The sequence below is a fragment of the Arvicanthis niloticus genome, chromosome 11, assembly GCF_011762505.2.
Source record: "Arvicanthis niloticus isolate mArvNil1 chromosome 11, mArvNil1.pat.X, whole genome shotgun sequence".
Lineage (NCBI taxonomy): Eukaryota > Metazoa > Chordata > Mammalia > Rodentia > Muridae > Arvicanthis > Arvicanthis niloticus.
The window spans coordinates 6,836,757-6,853,848 of NC_047668.1; positions in this window are offsets into that span (position 1 = coordinate 6,836,757).

A 17,092-nucleotide genomic window follows, 5' to 3' on the forward strand; every position below is an offset into this window, starting at 1 on the left:
TTTCTGAAGAATAATTTCTAAAGAAATACCTAAAAGAATATTTTTCTTAAGAAGTAAGCACCAGTTTTACTTAGTAGAATATGTTTTTTCAAAGCTCCCTACTACTTCTTTACACACACACACACACACACACACACACACACAAACACACACACACACACACACCATGCTTCTTTTACTGCAGAGAACTATCTAACAATGATGATAACATTTGTTGCATATTATGTTCAATGAATGACACTCAGAAATTTACTCTCTCTGTGGGAGAAATGTTACTTACTTTTGTCAACATATCATGTGCTTCTGAAAGCCTTTTACAATCTGAAGGGTTGCAGTAATTCACAGCCAATTGGGGCTACCAAAGTTTGACAATATAAGGTTATCACACATACAAGCATGACACATACCTGCAGGAATAACAGTTCAGAAGCATAAGTGGGAGAATCAATAGTACAAGTTCCTCTCCTAATATTCTAGGATATTCTTCAATTCATAAGACTTTAATTCAAAAGCAAAGATAAGTTTAAAATGATTAAGAGGAGGCAGATTTAAAATACACAAGGAAGAGGTTGTAAGGAAAACTGTAGAAACATCGTAAGGCTTAAATTGTATGAAATTCATCTCTGAGTTAGGAGAACATAAGAAAGCACCCTCCCAAAAAATAAACAAATCATTTTAGTACAGCTATGCTATGGGTTTTTTTTTTTTTTGACATTTCTTGATACCAAGCAGGAAACACATCTGAGAGATGTGCTTTAGCCCATGGAAGAGAAGGATGAGAGAAATAAGAAATATAAGAGTGTACATGTCACACTGCAGCCAGCCACTCTTTTTTGCTGATACCCTGATGCTCTTTGTGCATGGGCTTCTTGATTGGTATCTATAATTGTGCACAAAATGAATATTAATACATTATATAATACTGTATTTTAACCAATCTTTTGAGTGCTAATCAAGAAAAAATTAAGAGTCAGAAACAAGATTCGTTTTTAAATTGGCAAATTTAATATATGATTGAGAGAGTCACATGGAACACACACATACACACACATAATTTAGTTTCAATAACTTTTGAGTTATATCTACTGACAATCACATTGTTAAATGTTAACTCTGATACTTTAAAAATTAAATAACAGTTTTAAATACTATTACTATATAGATATTAACATCTTATTCCAATCATCCATTTATCAAAACAGTGTAAGCAAAGAATAAAAAATTCAGTTAAGCGAAATTATAATAGCATGTAAGAAAACCATATTAGAAGAATCAAATGAAAAGCCCCTGTTTTGAGGCATTGGCTGGGAGATGAAAACAAAAATACTAGGGCAGAAAATACAGTTTTATATTTTCAAAGTGAAAGCAGAAAACTTCTATGAGAATCCCTGGAAACAGTAGCATCAAAACAATCATTTCTAATAGACCTCTGTTTGTTTACTCGTTAAACAACTATACTTTAAAGCCACAAAAGGAACAATGACTTCTTTGTAGCTGGAAACAACATAGCACCTACACTATAACCATTAAGAAACTAGAAAAAAGACTGCATCTATCCCTGAGGTCTGTCAGGAAAGTAAGCTATGGCTATTCCTCCACCCTGCTCTACAGGCCATATGCAGGCCTCTGTGATAGTCCTCAGATTATGTAATTTTAGATTGTTCTTCAATACCCTTCTACCCCATGTTATTCTTTGGAGCTTTAAAGAAATCAGTGACAAATTAGATTTGGGAAAACATAGAGAAAATGACAGAGACAGAGCGAGGAGAGATGATTTTCAGAGAAGTCATCAAAATCAAAGAAAAACATAACGTTTCTGGTGGGCATCACATCCATAAATTTTAAATTTTATCTTATTAGTCACAACAAATAGCAACAACACACATACACACAGTTGGACTCCTAAACAGATCAGTACAAACTTTCACTCTGATATAGTGGAAGAGAAAACAGATGCATTTATCTAAACACCAAAGAAATAATGTCTCTGACCAACTGTTTTTTTACTAACGATAAGAAATCTTGTTACATGCAAGATAAAATAAATCCTGAACAGATAAATCTTTTATAATAACTACACTTAGAAGTGGTACAAATTTTTGTACTACCAGAAAATAAATTCAAAGTAACAAATAATTAAAGATAATTTTTAAGTGTTTATCTGTATAACTTGTCTTAGGTCTGAAATTTAGGATTCCTAATTCATTTGCATAATTTTTTAAATATTTATTTCCTATAAATTATTTTTTTATAAATGATACAAAATACAAGCAGTTAACTTCATCATTAGCTCATAAGGTGACATCGTGTAATGTAAAATAGTAAAAATAGATGTACCTACTTAGTTAAAGAAGTATCTAGATAACTAATTATGAAGTTTCAGGTAGGATAAAAGCTATATTGACCTTCACCAGGAGAGCTTAGTCCATTTTTTCAATAAAGACCTGAACCTATTTCAATTCCAAATAAAATCATAATAAAAAACATATTAACCTGATTTTTAAGAGATCCAAAAATCCACTGCTTTAGAGAAATAGTCATTATTATTACCACAGAGTGTCTTATGTTCCAAATATCAAGCAAAATATTAATAGTATATTCAATAAATCAGAAATGAGTACATTGATTGTATTGATTATGATAAGATGTGTACTTATTATAAAAATTTTTCTTGGTAATAATTTTAAAATTATTTTCCCTTTACTTTTATACAACATTAAAAGAGCTAATTGCAATCGAATCTGTTTCTCACTAATTTGGGTTTAGGATATAATAATCACTGGATCTCTATGCCTACTTTCTTTTTTATTTATTGTTTTATATTTTAATATAAATACATAATTTACCCTTTACTATTTTCCCTCCACAACCTCCAATCCTAGTACTTAGGAGGCAGAGCCGGTTGGTCTCTGTATTTTCAAAGTCAACCTGGTCTATATAATAAATTATATGCCAGGCTAAGCTACATAATGAGACTCCATCTCTAAATAAATAAATAAATAAATACAAACATACATAACTTCTAAAAGAGCTAAGAATAGTTATGATGAAGGTTCATTTCATAAATAATTAAAAAATAAGTAAATGAATAAGTAATGATAGAATGTACAACCAGAAAAATACACTTGATACAAATAAAACAGGTTTTTAAGTCCTTAATGAATTAAACTGAAACTTTAAAAGCATTAGTTTAATTACAATAATGTAGCTACTATAAAGAAACTTAATTTGTATATGTTCAATTATTGATACCTGTGTTCTACCCTTTAAAGTTTAAAATATCCAAGCACAATAAGGGAAAATAACAATGAATTATTGAATTTAAAGAAATATATATTATGTTAGCATCATGTTATTCTGACTGAAAATGAGTTTAAACTGTTCAGATAATATTATAAATTTTTGATTGACATGTACATTTATTGATTTGCAAAACAGTCATACAAAGGAGATTTTCTTAAACATATTTCCCAAGATAATTTTCCTGTTATTTAAAGTTGTCAATTACAACTGTTTTATGTGCCTGATATTTCATTGCAATGGCTCTTACAAGCAAGATGAACTGCAACGTCACTCACAAAGAGCCTCTTCTCATCCCACACTTTCATTTTCTCTTTATATATTTTATAAAGATGTTCAGAAAAAGAAACAAGTATCTGTTACTGCACAATAAGAAACACTTCGTTCTCAGAGCAATAGAGCAACCGGTGGGAGTTTGGGGTTGCAGCAATATTCTTGTACGCCCTGAAATAAATGAACACATCTTCTTTAATAGGTTATTAATTCTCTGGTTATCATGGAAGTGAGAGTCAATGTCATAAAGAATATTATGGCAGAAGTTATTTTCTATAACCCATTCCAGAGTAAATGCTCAGGTAGTGACATTTCACAAATGCCTTTTGGAAACCAAATTAATGAAATATTTTCCCATTTATAGCTCTGAGAAACAGCAGCAATATTCTGTTGTTTAGAATAGTAGCACTTATATTTTCTGAGAAAGGATTGTTTGAGAATAAATATGGTATCTATTCCCAGAGACCTTTTTACACAATGGTCCCTAAAGATGTATATGTAGAAGCCAGTGCCTGTGTGTTTGTGCTCCGGGTATGTGAACAACATAAATTTTTCTTATATGCAGTAACACCCTTCAAAGTATAATAAATTGAATTGAAATGTAGTTTTTTAAATTTTATATAATCTATGTCATCTTTATTTAAATTTTTACTGGTTATTTTATTTATTTACATTTCAAATGTTATTCCTCCTCCAGGTTTTCCCTCCACAAAACCCTGTTCTATCTCCCTGCTACTATAAGGAACCTCTCCAACCAACCCTGACTCCAGCCTCATCACTCTAGCATGCCCTATGCTGGGTCATAGAGCCTCCTCCATACGGAGAGATTAGGCACAACCCCTGGTTGAGGAATGGGGCTACTCACCCATTTCAAACATAGTAAAACAGAATTGCTCCTATATTATCTTTATAAAGCAATATAGTGTTACCTAACCCTAACCAGAAAATCTAATAACATACTTAGAATAAGGGATTAATAACTAAAAGGAATTAATTTTAGCAATTCACTTTGCCAATGTGGAGAAAATAAAAATGCAGGAAGATGTAGTGGCTCTTGTCATTTTTTACATTGCTCAGTCAGAGTTGTCAAATGATTATTTATTACTTTGTATTTTCTCTCAACTTCAAATAATAATTTACATCATTAAACTGCAAAAAAGGTAAACATGTTTGTCACACTAAATGCAACATTTAAAATGTGTAAGATGGTTATTTCCTACCCAAATAGAATAGAATTAAGTACTCACTGTAGTTGACATTTTTACGTATATTTCTTTAAAAATAACCATAAGGCATATATTTTGAACATATGATTTTGTAGCAAAAGGTGTTTCTGGAGAAAATAATAAATCATATTATTTTCATTAGAAAAAATAGTCTTTTAGAAAAATATTCTCCAATTTTACACAGTCATATTAAAATCAAAACAGATGACTTGTGTTCTGCTGGTCACAGTGTAATTCTGGGCATCCATAGTATTTATTTGCTGTTAACAGTGTTAATTCTGGAAGCCCATATTGTTCATTCAGGTTCACACTCTGAATTTCCATGAGCTGCTCTGTGAAGACCTGCACTGTACACATAATTTAAGGTTTCTAAATTTTCAAATAGAAATTTGTAAATATACATAATCAGCTTTTTGGAGGATTTAACAAAAAGCATGTAATATAGATTCATTTTGAGGTCAACCTTCTAATATTTAAAAGTAACCTAAGTTTATAAATACCTCAGAAGGCAATTGTTATCTTATGATTGTATTATTTTTTTATATTTAATACAATCAACACTATATCATAAAATAAATGAAAATAGTAGAAAAGTCACTCAGGTAAAGCAAACTATCTCACATAATTAACCACTTTTTTTTAATTTTAAAGATCAGCTACAGTCTAAATCTTTATCCAAATATACCCAAATACAGTCCAATTTTTCACAAAACACCCACACAATATCTGGACTTGACCATCTTATAGAGGTGCTAACTTTATTATCTGACCTACCCCATATGATTTATATGTAAGTGACATATGTTTGTGTCTCGCTTATTGTATTTAACAGTTTCTGGAAAAGTCTCATTCACTCACACTGCAACAAATACCAAGACTGCACTCTTTCTTAAATGTAAAAATATTAAGCATCCAGTGAATGTATTATATTTAATATATTTGAATGTCTAGCCTCCTTCCTGACATATTGAATGCTGACTGCATTCTACCATCATATATCTTTAGATATTTCATTCACAGATTTACAACATGCAAACTAAAAAGTCATTTCTTATTAAACTTATTTTTCAAGACTTACTGTATCCATAGATTGGCATATCTCTCTTGCCTCAATTGAGAATAATCTAGATGATGAATAACACAGAGGTCCATATTTGACACTATATAAAACGTAAAGTACAGTAGAATACTCAGCTCTAAATGAATATGAATACTATTCCCCTCCTTCTACATCTCAAGGATCATTGTGGAAGAGGAAATGAAAAATGTAACAGTACAAGGTAGAGAAAGGCCATAAGGAAGCTGTCTGCTGGACAAGCAGGCAGCTATGAACCCACAGTGGTAATGACAGAATGCATGAAGCCTGTACAACTTCAAGCATGCCTTAGCATGAAAACCCAGACTTAGATATTTTTTTCAGAAGTATAACCCATTGATCAATCTGTCAGTCTCTGTACTACTACCACACAGTTTTTATCACTATTGCTCTGTTGTACAGCTTGAGGTCAGGGATGGAGATTCCCCCAGAAATCCTTTTATTGTTGAGAATTGTTTTCACTATCCTGTTTTTGTTGTTGTTGTTGTTGTTGTTGTTGAGAGAGAGAGAATTTTACCACATGAGATTATTTGTTTTCATATGCAAACAAGATTTAAATTAATAAATGCATTAAACCTTTGGTGTGTTGTAATCTACAGGAAACCACAGCAACTGGGAAGCTAGAAAGGACATGAAAAATTGGAATTAATGAGAGAAGATACTAAAGAGTTAATAGAGATAATAAATTAATCTGAGATGTCAGTTTTCCCCAATGACATTAACAGGAAGTCTAACTAAAATGTTGCTATGCTTTTAAAGTTTTACTCTTAAAAAACGTATTTGTAAATACTTTCTCCTATTTTTTTTAAAGCTAAAGATTATATAAAGTATTTAATCACACATAATAAAACATGAGAAGACCATTTTTTGGTATAAAAGTGAAATAATGTATATCAAAGCAAATACTTTTGGGACAAATAAAGATCACATAACTAGGAGAACTAGATGCCAAACTTTAATAAAAATTTCTAGTATAAATGTGGGTTCTTGAAGATATTTTAGACACATAAATCTTACAGATGCCAGGTTGTGTTTATGGAGACTTCAAACTTAATATTGCTAATTTCTGGCTATCTTGAATATAGCAGCAATGAACATGGTTGATCAAGTGTCTCTGTAGTAGGATGAAGCATCCTTTGGGTGTATGCCCAAGAGTGGTTGTCTTTGGTAGGGTTTTACTGCTGTGAACAGTATTATAAAGGACAATATTTAAATGGGAATGCCTTACAGGTTCAGAGGTTCAGTGCAGTATCATCAAGGATGAAACATTGCGGCATCCAGGCAGGCATGGTACAGGAGGAACTGAGAGTTCTACATCTTCATCTGAAGCCTGTGTAGAATATTGGCTTTCAGGAAGCTAGGATGAATTTTTCTTTTTGTTGTTGTTTGTTTTTTGGTTTTTGTTATGTTTTGTTTTTGATTATTTTTAATTTTTATTATTTTGTTTCATCTTATTCAGTTTTTCAAACTCTTTGCTTCTTTGTTTATTCAGGGTTAGATTTGTTGGTTGTATAGTACCTGCATATTGTAATTTTAGTGAAACTTTTCAATTCTTTCTTTTCTTTTTTTTTCCTTTTTTAAATTGGAAAATTTAATTTTTTAAATTTTATTTATTTACAATTCAGATGTCATCCCCTTTCCCCATTTCCCCTCCATAGAACTCCTTTCCTATACCACCTCCCCTTTTTTGCTTTTATACCATTTTAATTAAATGCAAGTATTAAGGTCAGTTATAATTTGAGGGACTAGCAATACAATAGATGCAAATAATCAAGGAAAAAACAAGGCAATAAACACAAATAGTCAAAGAACAAGAATGGTAATAAACAAAACTCTGAGGATGAGTATTTTAAAGCCAACACCCACAGTGGCACACCTACCCTAACAAGGTCGCATGTCCTAATCCTTTCCAGTAGTGTCTCTCCCTGTGAGTCTATGGGAGCCAATTTCATTCAGACCATCACACTCATTTATTTAGTTAATCACAGAACATATTTAAAGTACCAACAAAATATTGGTAGAAAAGTCAACAGGGCCACACCTTCTAATACTGCCACTCCCTGGGCAGAGCATATACATGCTGTCACAGTGGAATAGCTGGCATCATTAGCTATATCAAGTCTTAGTTTCCTGAGGAGCTGCCATACTGAGTTCCATGGTGGCTGTACAAGTTCATGCTCCCACCAGACATAAGTAAGTCCTCCCTATATTAAGTATTTATTAAGAAGTAAGATTTCTGGGCTGGTGAATGCGTAGTGGGTAAAGGCAATTTCTGCTCAGACTAAGTTGAGTTCAATCCTTGTAATACCCATGGTAGAAGAAGTGAACTGAATTTCACAAGCTCCTCTCTAATCTTCATACACATGCCAAAGCACATATGTATGTAGACACATATGTGCACCTAAATGTATACAAAATAAATAAATTTAAATGAAATGAAATTATGACATTGGAAGGACCCTCAAGAATGTACCAGAGACTTGGGAGGTGAGAGAATCTTAGGACTCAAAGGGACCTTAGATGAAATGCCTGACAGTAGGGAGGGGGAAATTATAGAGCCCAACTCCAATAGAAAGACCAGCATCATGTGAGGGAGGGGGTTGCCATTTCACAGTCAAAACTCTGACCCATAATTGTTCCTGTCTGAAAGAACTGCAGAGATAGAAATGGAGAGGAGCCTGAGGAAAAGAAGGTCTAGTGACAGGCCCAAAGTGGGATCCAGGTCAAGGTGAGGTCCCAAGGCCTGACACTATTACTGAGGCTATGGAGGACTCTCAAAAAGGGACCTACCATGACCACACTCTGGAGTACCCAGCAAGCACCAGAAAGAGTCAGATACAGATATCTGCACCTAACCAATGGAAAGAAGCTTCTGACACCTGTGGTTGAACTAGGGAAAAGCTAAAAGAAGCTGAGGAGAAGGGCATCCCTGTAGGAGGACCAGCAGTCTCAACTAACCTGGACCCCTCGAGATTTCTCAAACACTGGGCCACCAACCTGGCAGCATACACAGACTGATATGAGTCCCTCAACACATATACAGCATACGACTGCAGGGTCTTGGTTCAGTCAGACAAGGTGCACCTAACCCTCAAGAGACTGGAGGCCCCAGGGAGTTTAGAGGTTTGGTGCAGTGGGTGGTGAGTGGTGGGGACATCTTCAAGGTGCAGGAGAGTGGGGAGAAGGTATGAGATGTGGAACAGTCGGAGGGTGGACTGGGAGGAGAATAAAATCTGGAGTGTAAATAAATAAATAAAACATTAAATAATTAAAAGAAACAAAACTAATGAGCATCCACCCATGTTATATATATATATATATGTATATATATTTATATATATATATATATATATATATATATATATTGTTTTATTATGTTTTATTTTGTTTATTATGTTTTATTATGCATTATATGTTATATTTAGGGGTGTATATAATAACAATTGATGAAATAAAAGACATGAATTTGAGGGTAGCAGGGAGACATCTATGAAGGGTTTGGAGGAAGAAAAGAGAATGAAAAAAGTTTATAATTAAAATGCAATCTTATATTTTGCATCTCCTTCTGGGTTTCCCACATCATCCCTTGGACACTCCTTATTACTTGGTTTCTTTGGGTCTGTGGATTGTAGCATTATTATCCTATATGTTATGCCTAATATCCACTTAAAAGTGAGTACATACCATACATGTCCTTTTGGGTCTGGATTACCTCAGTCAAGATGATATTTTGTACTTCCATCATACAAATTTTATGATGTCCTTAGTAGCCCAGTAGATGTACCAGCTTCTTTATCCATTCTTCAGTTGCGGGACAGCTAGGTTGTTTCTTGTTTCTGCCTACTATGAATAAAGCTGTCATGGCTATAGTTAAGCTAATGTCCTTGTGGTGTATTTGGACGCCATTTGGGCATATGTCCAGGATGGGTATCTCTGGGTCTTGGGGTAGAACTATTCACAATTTCCTGACAAACTGCAAAATTGAACCACTTGTGGAACAAATGGTTCCACAAGATTACAGACTCACCATCAAGAGAAAATTGTTCTCCTTGCTCTCATCCTTGCCAGAATTTGCTGTCAAATGAGCAAATGAGTTTTTGATATTAGCCATTCTTGTGGGTGTAAAATGGAATCTCATAGTCATCTTGATTTGTATTTCCATGACACTAAGGATAGTGAACATTTCTTTAGGTGCTTGCTGTCCATTACAGATTCCACTAATGAGAATTTTTTGTTTAGCTCTGTGTCCCATTTTAAAATTTGATTATTTGGGTATTTGGGTATCTAATTTCTGGAGTTACTTATATATTGTGGATATTAATCCTCCATTGGATATAGGGAAGGTGAAGATCTTTTTGTACACTGTAGGCTGCTGTTTTGTCCTATTGATGTGTCCTTAGCCTTGCACAAAGCATTCAACTTTCATGAAGTTTCATTTATTAATTTTTATCTTAATTCCTGCGTTATTGGTATTCTGTTCAAAAACTTGTTTTCTATGTCAATGAGTTCAAGGCAGTACCACACTTTCTTTTTATTAGATTTAGTGTGCCTGGTTTTATGTTGATGTCTTTGACCCACTTGGAACAGATTTTTGTGCATATATATATATATGCAATATATATATATATATATATATATATATATATATATATATATATATAATACTTCTGCATACAGGCATTTAGTTAGACTAGCATAATTTGTTGAAGTTTTTTTTTTTCCTTTTTGTATGGCTTTGGCTTTTTTGTTAAAAATCAAGTATCTGTAGGTGTATGGGTGTTTTTCCCATAAGTGCACTGCCTGATTGGGCCTCTGTGGGAGAGGATGCACTTAGGCCTACCTACTACTATTGGATGTCCCAGGGCAGATTGGTACACAAGGGAAGCTTCCCCTTCTCTGAGAAGAGGAGGGGTTAATGGGAGGACAGATTTGTAAGGGTAGGATTGGAATAAGAGGAGAGTTGCAGGTGGCGCATGATCAGATGTAAAGTGAATAAATAAATAAATCAAGAAAGAACTAACTAAATAAAATGTAATCTCAAAAGTAAACAAAGAGAAAAATGTAAAGCTATGATTATCATTGATTTTTTAAGGGTGATCCGAATTGATAGATGATGTATAGTTTCAGAGAAAATTAGTTGCTGCTAATAGTACATCAGTACTATGATTACTTCAAAATAATATAATTTATTACCTAAAAACAAAGTAATGAATTATGATCTTCCCAATTGATATGGTAGTGATATTGAATAAAGTAACACCTCTAGCTGGGGACCAACTGTCCAAATACCTGAGCATTTGAGGCTTACATCTAATTCAATCAGCATACTACATAAATTGAAATGACAATATAAAATAGCTTCAATGTTTTCATAGTTTTGGAAGTAATTTTTCTAATCTGAATTAAAATTAGTTCATTGCTAAGTGTTCAACTGGAATAAATAAATAATCCTAAATATAGTACAATTTGATGTTTATGAATGCAAGTATGAACTATCACTACAGTGGTTTCAAATCAATACCAACTATAAATAAATCTGAAGATGTGAACTGACATTTTATTAGATCATGGGATATAGAAATGCAAATAAGCACTGAGATGTAGTATACAGTTTTCTGGAATAAGTGATAATTATATAATCATTAAGTGATCAACTTAATCAAATTAAGTTTTTTCAATCACAATAAATAGAAATAAAATGGTTTCTGAAAATACATAGCCAACACATTACAGTTTGAATGATATTCCATGGCACTGCTTATTTTTTACTCATATTTTACTTCATGTGAAATAAGCTTACAGTACCATTGTATATTTATATAATTAATCAGTTTAATGGCATTCCTGGGTTTTGATTAACAAAGTAGAAGGGGACCACTGGGCATATTCTGAAAATTTTATATATAAGAGAAATCATTTGTAAATTCTGTGGCTTTTAAAGAACTATTGAAACCATTAATAAAAATTATCTTCCTTTTGATTATAAATTTACATAATTGTGAGTTTTAAGCATTTGATGTACTCATTATATAATATAATATTAAGTTAAAAACATAATCATCCTAGAGAACAAAAATAAAGTACACTTTTCTGTGTGTGCATCATTTCTGTATGTTCATCTGCAAATATATGTACAAATAATTATATATTTAATTTAGATTATATATATGATATTTGTAGATATATTTCCTTGTACATATACATATATGTGAAAAAAGAGAAAATCAAAGGTATTGGCTATTGAAATTAAAATGGCTTGAAGTGCCTGAAGTCTAATATAAAAGAATTAAAAATTAAACTCTTTGGCAACCAAAACTCAGTTCTGAATGCAATCTTTTAGAGAATCAAGTTGAGTTAAAGTTAAATATGAAGTCTGAAAGACTACTTTAGAACTAAAATGATGGATAGATATATAGGCTAAAATCAGAAGGCATTTGGTTTGGGTGTTTCTCCCTTCTTGGGAAGTTAAAATGTTTTATTCTAAACATTTAATTTACTTGGTTAGGCCCTCCACATTAAAGGCTCATTTACTTAGCCTAAAGACATATGTAAAATCATATAACATAAAACAGAATGAAAAAAAAAGCCAGAAAACTAAAAATCTGCATAAGCACACACACATACACACAAATATATACAATCCTATACATAATGAAGACAAATTGGGGGAATACACATGATAATAATGGTTAATTTAAAATTTATTTCTATAAATAAACTGTCATAGCTTATATTTATAATTTATTCAACAGATTCAAAATGATATTTTATAGCACATTTTTTAATACTTAAGATGATTTTGCAGCAAATTTTTATTAACTGTCTACAGAAAACCTTTCCTTACTATATCTAAGGTAAAGGAAATCTTGACAATTGATTTCTAGGGATGCAAAGGTGAATAAGGGGAAATAAAAGAAAATTGATAACAGCATTGCTTATGATAGACAAGTCATTGAGTGGTTACAACTATGCTGTACACTTTAACCTTTCTATGCATTACCCATTTACTTATTTAGTTTCTCAACAACAGAATGCAGCAAGATATTTTTAGTTTAAATTAGAACTGTCTTCTGCACATTTATCTTCATGGTGAAAACCTGAATAATGTTCAGAAATTTTTCAGTTCCAGCCCTAATGGAATTTCCTACGTCTTTAAAATATAGTAGCTGCAGATATAGTGTTGTTAGACATGATATAATAACTTCCTGTGTGTATTCATTTTATCTGTTGGAAGCAACACTATTTTATAAGTTGCCTTAAGCAGGCATTTTTAGATGAATCCCTGACACTCATTTTTGAACAACAAGAAAACCTTGTAAATTTCCTAAGGGAATTTAGATATCAAGTAAGCAGAGAGGTATTGTTAAAGTATCTATAAGACAGGTGAAATTTTATTGCATTTAAAAGAAGACTGATATTTTATATATTTTTGATATTAATATGTATGGTTATCAGAATTTTTATGATCCTCATGGATCATCTGCAGCTTCATTCCACATGGGCAAATGGAGCAGAGGTGTCGAGTGTGTGTGTGTTGGGATGGGGGGGTGGGGTTAGAAGCCCTTTGAGTAAGTACAGTGAATGACCACACTGGGACCAGCTATCAGGAGACAGATCAATTTTACTTAGGGTAATTTAAGGCTTATATTGTTTTGGGGGACTGAAGGTAGAAACATCTAGAATTGGGAAAGGTCATTGGCTTGAGGATAGGGTACCTGGAATGCCTCATTAGCATGGGAAATCATTTCAGGAATCTTGAGTGCTGTCTGAACAAGTTTTATCATGAGAAAGAAGACTGATCCTTTAAGTTAACTGAGGATATGTGACATTCCTTAGGTAAAGATATATGTGCAGGTTTAGAATTCTCCAGAAAATATTAGAGAAGGAGAAACCATGTTAATGAAGGAAGTTCCTCATTACACAGCAAGCCCCTGAAGACCTATTCAGTCAGTGGGAGACTGTGACTTTAATTAGCATAGTTTTCCCAAATATGGTAATAAGTACCCCTTTTGAAATATAATTATGAGCCAATACCCATATTACAAGAACATAAATTGTGAAAACAGTATACTTATACCTTAAACATGATTTCTTCTAGTGTGCTGTGTGGCTAAATTTGTGCGATATGTTGATATGTGTCTATTCATCCCAGTATGCATACTCACATACTCAATATCTAACCTGTCAAACCAATGAAGTTTATTGGGGTTAATTACAGAGATAAGAATGAGGAGTTACTCATAGAAGCAGAAATGAATCAAAGGCAGCTATATCACCAATCCCAATCCCAGCATGTTTAACACTTCATGAAATTTGGGAAATCCAGAGCACACTGCAAAGCCCCCAGGCAGCTGAACATGGTTGGAATGGCCTTTCTAAGTGACTCAGTTTCTCTAAGGCTCCTCGAGGTAACTCTGCTAGTTTCTGCTACTTCCAGACAGCTAGTCTTGTCTCTGAGTCTACTTTGCAACTTGACTTTGTGTCTTTGAGAGTGATTTCAGCTTTTATTCCTTCTCTTATTTTTTTATTGGATATTTTCTTTATTTACATTCCAATTGTTATCCCCTTTCCCAGTTTCTTCCCATAACTCCCCTATTTCATCTCCCCTTCCCCTGCTTCTATCAGGGTGTTCCCATACCCACCCACCCACTCCCACCTCCCCAAGCTCTCATCAGGTTTTCACAGGACCATGGGCCTTTCCTCCCATTGATGCCAGACAAGGCCATCCTCTGCTCTATATGTGGCTGGAGCCATGGGTCCCTCCATGTGTACTCCTTTGTTGGTGTAATGGTCCCTGGGAGCTCTGGGAGTGTCTGGTTGGTTGATATTATTTTTCTTTCTATGGAGTTGCAAACCCCTTTAGGTCTTTCAGTTCTTTATCTAACTCTTCCATTAGGCACCCCATACTCAGTTCAGTGGTTGCCTGTGAGCATCTGCCTCTGTATTTGTCAGGCTCTGGCAGAGTGTGTCAGAAGACAGCTATATCAGGCTCCTGTCAGTATGCACTTCTTGGCATCCACAATAGTGTGCATCTGAGTCTGGTAGCAAGAAGCCTAATGATTCTAGTCAGTTTCATGGACTTTCTGAAGCTACATTGATATTTACATTCTGATTTAAGGAGCTTCTTATGAGATTGAGAATTTTAAACTCTAAGAAAGTTTTACACAAATGCTAAAAACATCTCATTAAATTTAGCAAATCACTCTGCTTGCTAGTCACAGCACTGTGTAAGCAGAATTTCTTAAAGAGAAATGCAAATTTATTTAGTATTTTATTTTTAAATATAATTACATCTTTATTTTTCCAAACATTCAATGTAACCACTATTAGGTTTCTCTTTCTTTCCCTTTCTTTCTTTATCTCATAGTGAAGTAAATACAGGCCAGATCAGACTGTACTAAAGTGGATAAATGCAGGTTTATTAGGTAATGCTCCTGGGTAAGTTCATTAGTCCCAAGGAATGGGGCTGGGAAAGTCATACACCCAGGTTAAGGCAGGGAGATGTTATAGGTCAGGGGTGAAGATGTATCAGCCAGGATCTGGAACTTTGCCCAGGTATAATCAAAAGCTAAGCCCCTGAGATGACTGACCATGTTAGAATGGCAGGTTGCATAAGCTGCCAGAAATGCAGAACTGGAATTTTGGTAGCATTCTTAAGTTCAGAGTTTTCCCGGAGCCTTAAGCAGGGTAGGGGGAAGGTAGGCAGACAGGATTTCCCACTTCATACAAGGGCAAGCAAAGGTTCCAACTGAAAAATTACTATCTTTTTCATATCTGTGAATTAATTACATTGTTAAAAAATGTAAGAAAGTTGATGGTTTATTTAACCCAGAAGTAATATTTGTATTTATAGATACCTGTCAAATAATTTTAATGTTTGTAAATTGATAAATGTTTCATATATATATATATATATATATATATATATATATATATATATACATACCCTTTCTTTTTAGTTCATTGATTGGAAAACTAATTGTTTGTGTTGCAACTCACCTGACAATTGTTCTCTCTAAAAATATCCTTGGTTCTGACCAAAAATAGTGAGATTCTAATTCACAGATATAAAAGCAACTTTATTTTCCTGCTGAATTTCTAAACACAACAGATGTTGCATTAGCTTACACAATGGATGATTAAACATTAAAAATTACAGAGACATATTTCAATAGTTGTATCCAAAATATTGCATTAAATTATGACAGTTGTGAATACGTAGAAAAACTTAGTTTTTATACAACAATAGAAGTTGAGAAAAGCTACAATTACTACTAATAAAAAAGAGTAAATAATCGTATAATGCTGAATGAGAGTTATAATGAAACCACATAACTGTGGAAAATAATATACCTATATACATGATTTAATATATAAACTGTAAATTTTTTGAAACAATAAATGAATTCTGCCATGAATCAGCATTCAGAACCAAATCAAATAGCTTTTTCAATACACTACCAATAAATATACAAATAAAGATATCATGGACACATTCCCATTGACAATGCACTTAGAAATAATAAAATATGTGAGAATAAACTTAAGTAAGGAAAGGAAGGACTTCTACAATAAAAACTTCAAACTTTTCAGAAAGAGTTATAGGCATTAAAAATGTAAAGATATTCCATGTTCATGGATAGATATAGTTAATATTATAAAGAATGACAATTCTACCAAAGGTAATTTAGGGAGTTAATGCAATCCCAATTAAAATTTCCATCTCATTGTTCACAAAAATAGAAAATAACTATCATAAATTTATAAAAAGCCAAAAAAAAAAAAAAACCAACCCAGAGAGCCAGAAATAATCCTGAATAAAAAGAAAAACAGAAGGTGATTATTTTTCTATATAATAAGCTATATTTCATATCTATACTAAGACAACAATATAGCAAAAAGCACAGAACATACATGAAGATCAACAAAACCCAATTAAAGACCCAGGCTTGAGTAGATGTAACTTCTGCTATTTAATATTTGATAAAGAATATAAAAGTATTAGCTGGAGAAAAGAATATATCATTAACAGTGCTGGAAAAACTAGCTGTCCACATACAGAAAAATAAAATCATATATATAAATATATATATATATATATTACCTTATATGGAAGCTGACTATAAATAGATCAAAGATGTAAACCCAAAATGCTGAAACTAGAAGAACTAGTAGAAGTACATACAGTACAGTGTAA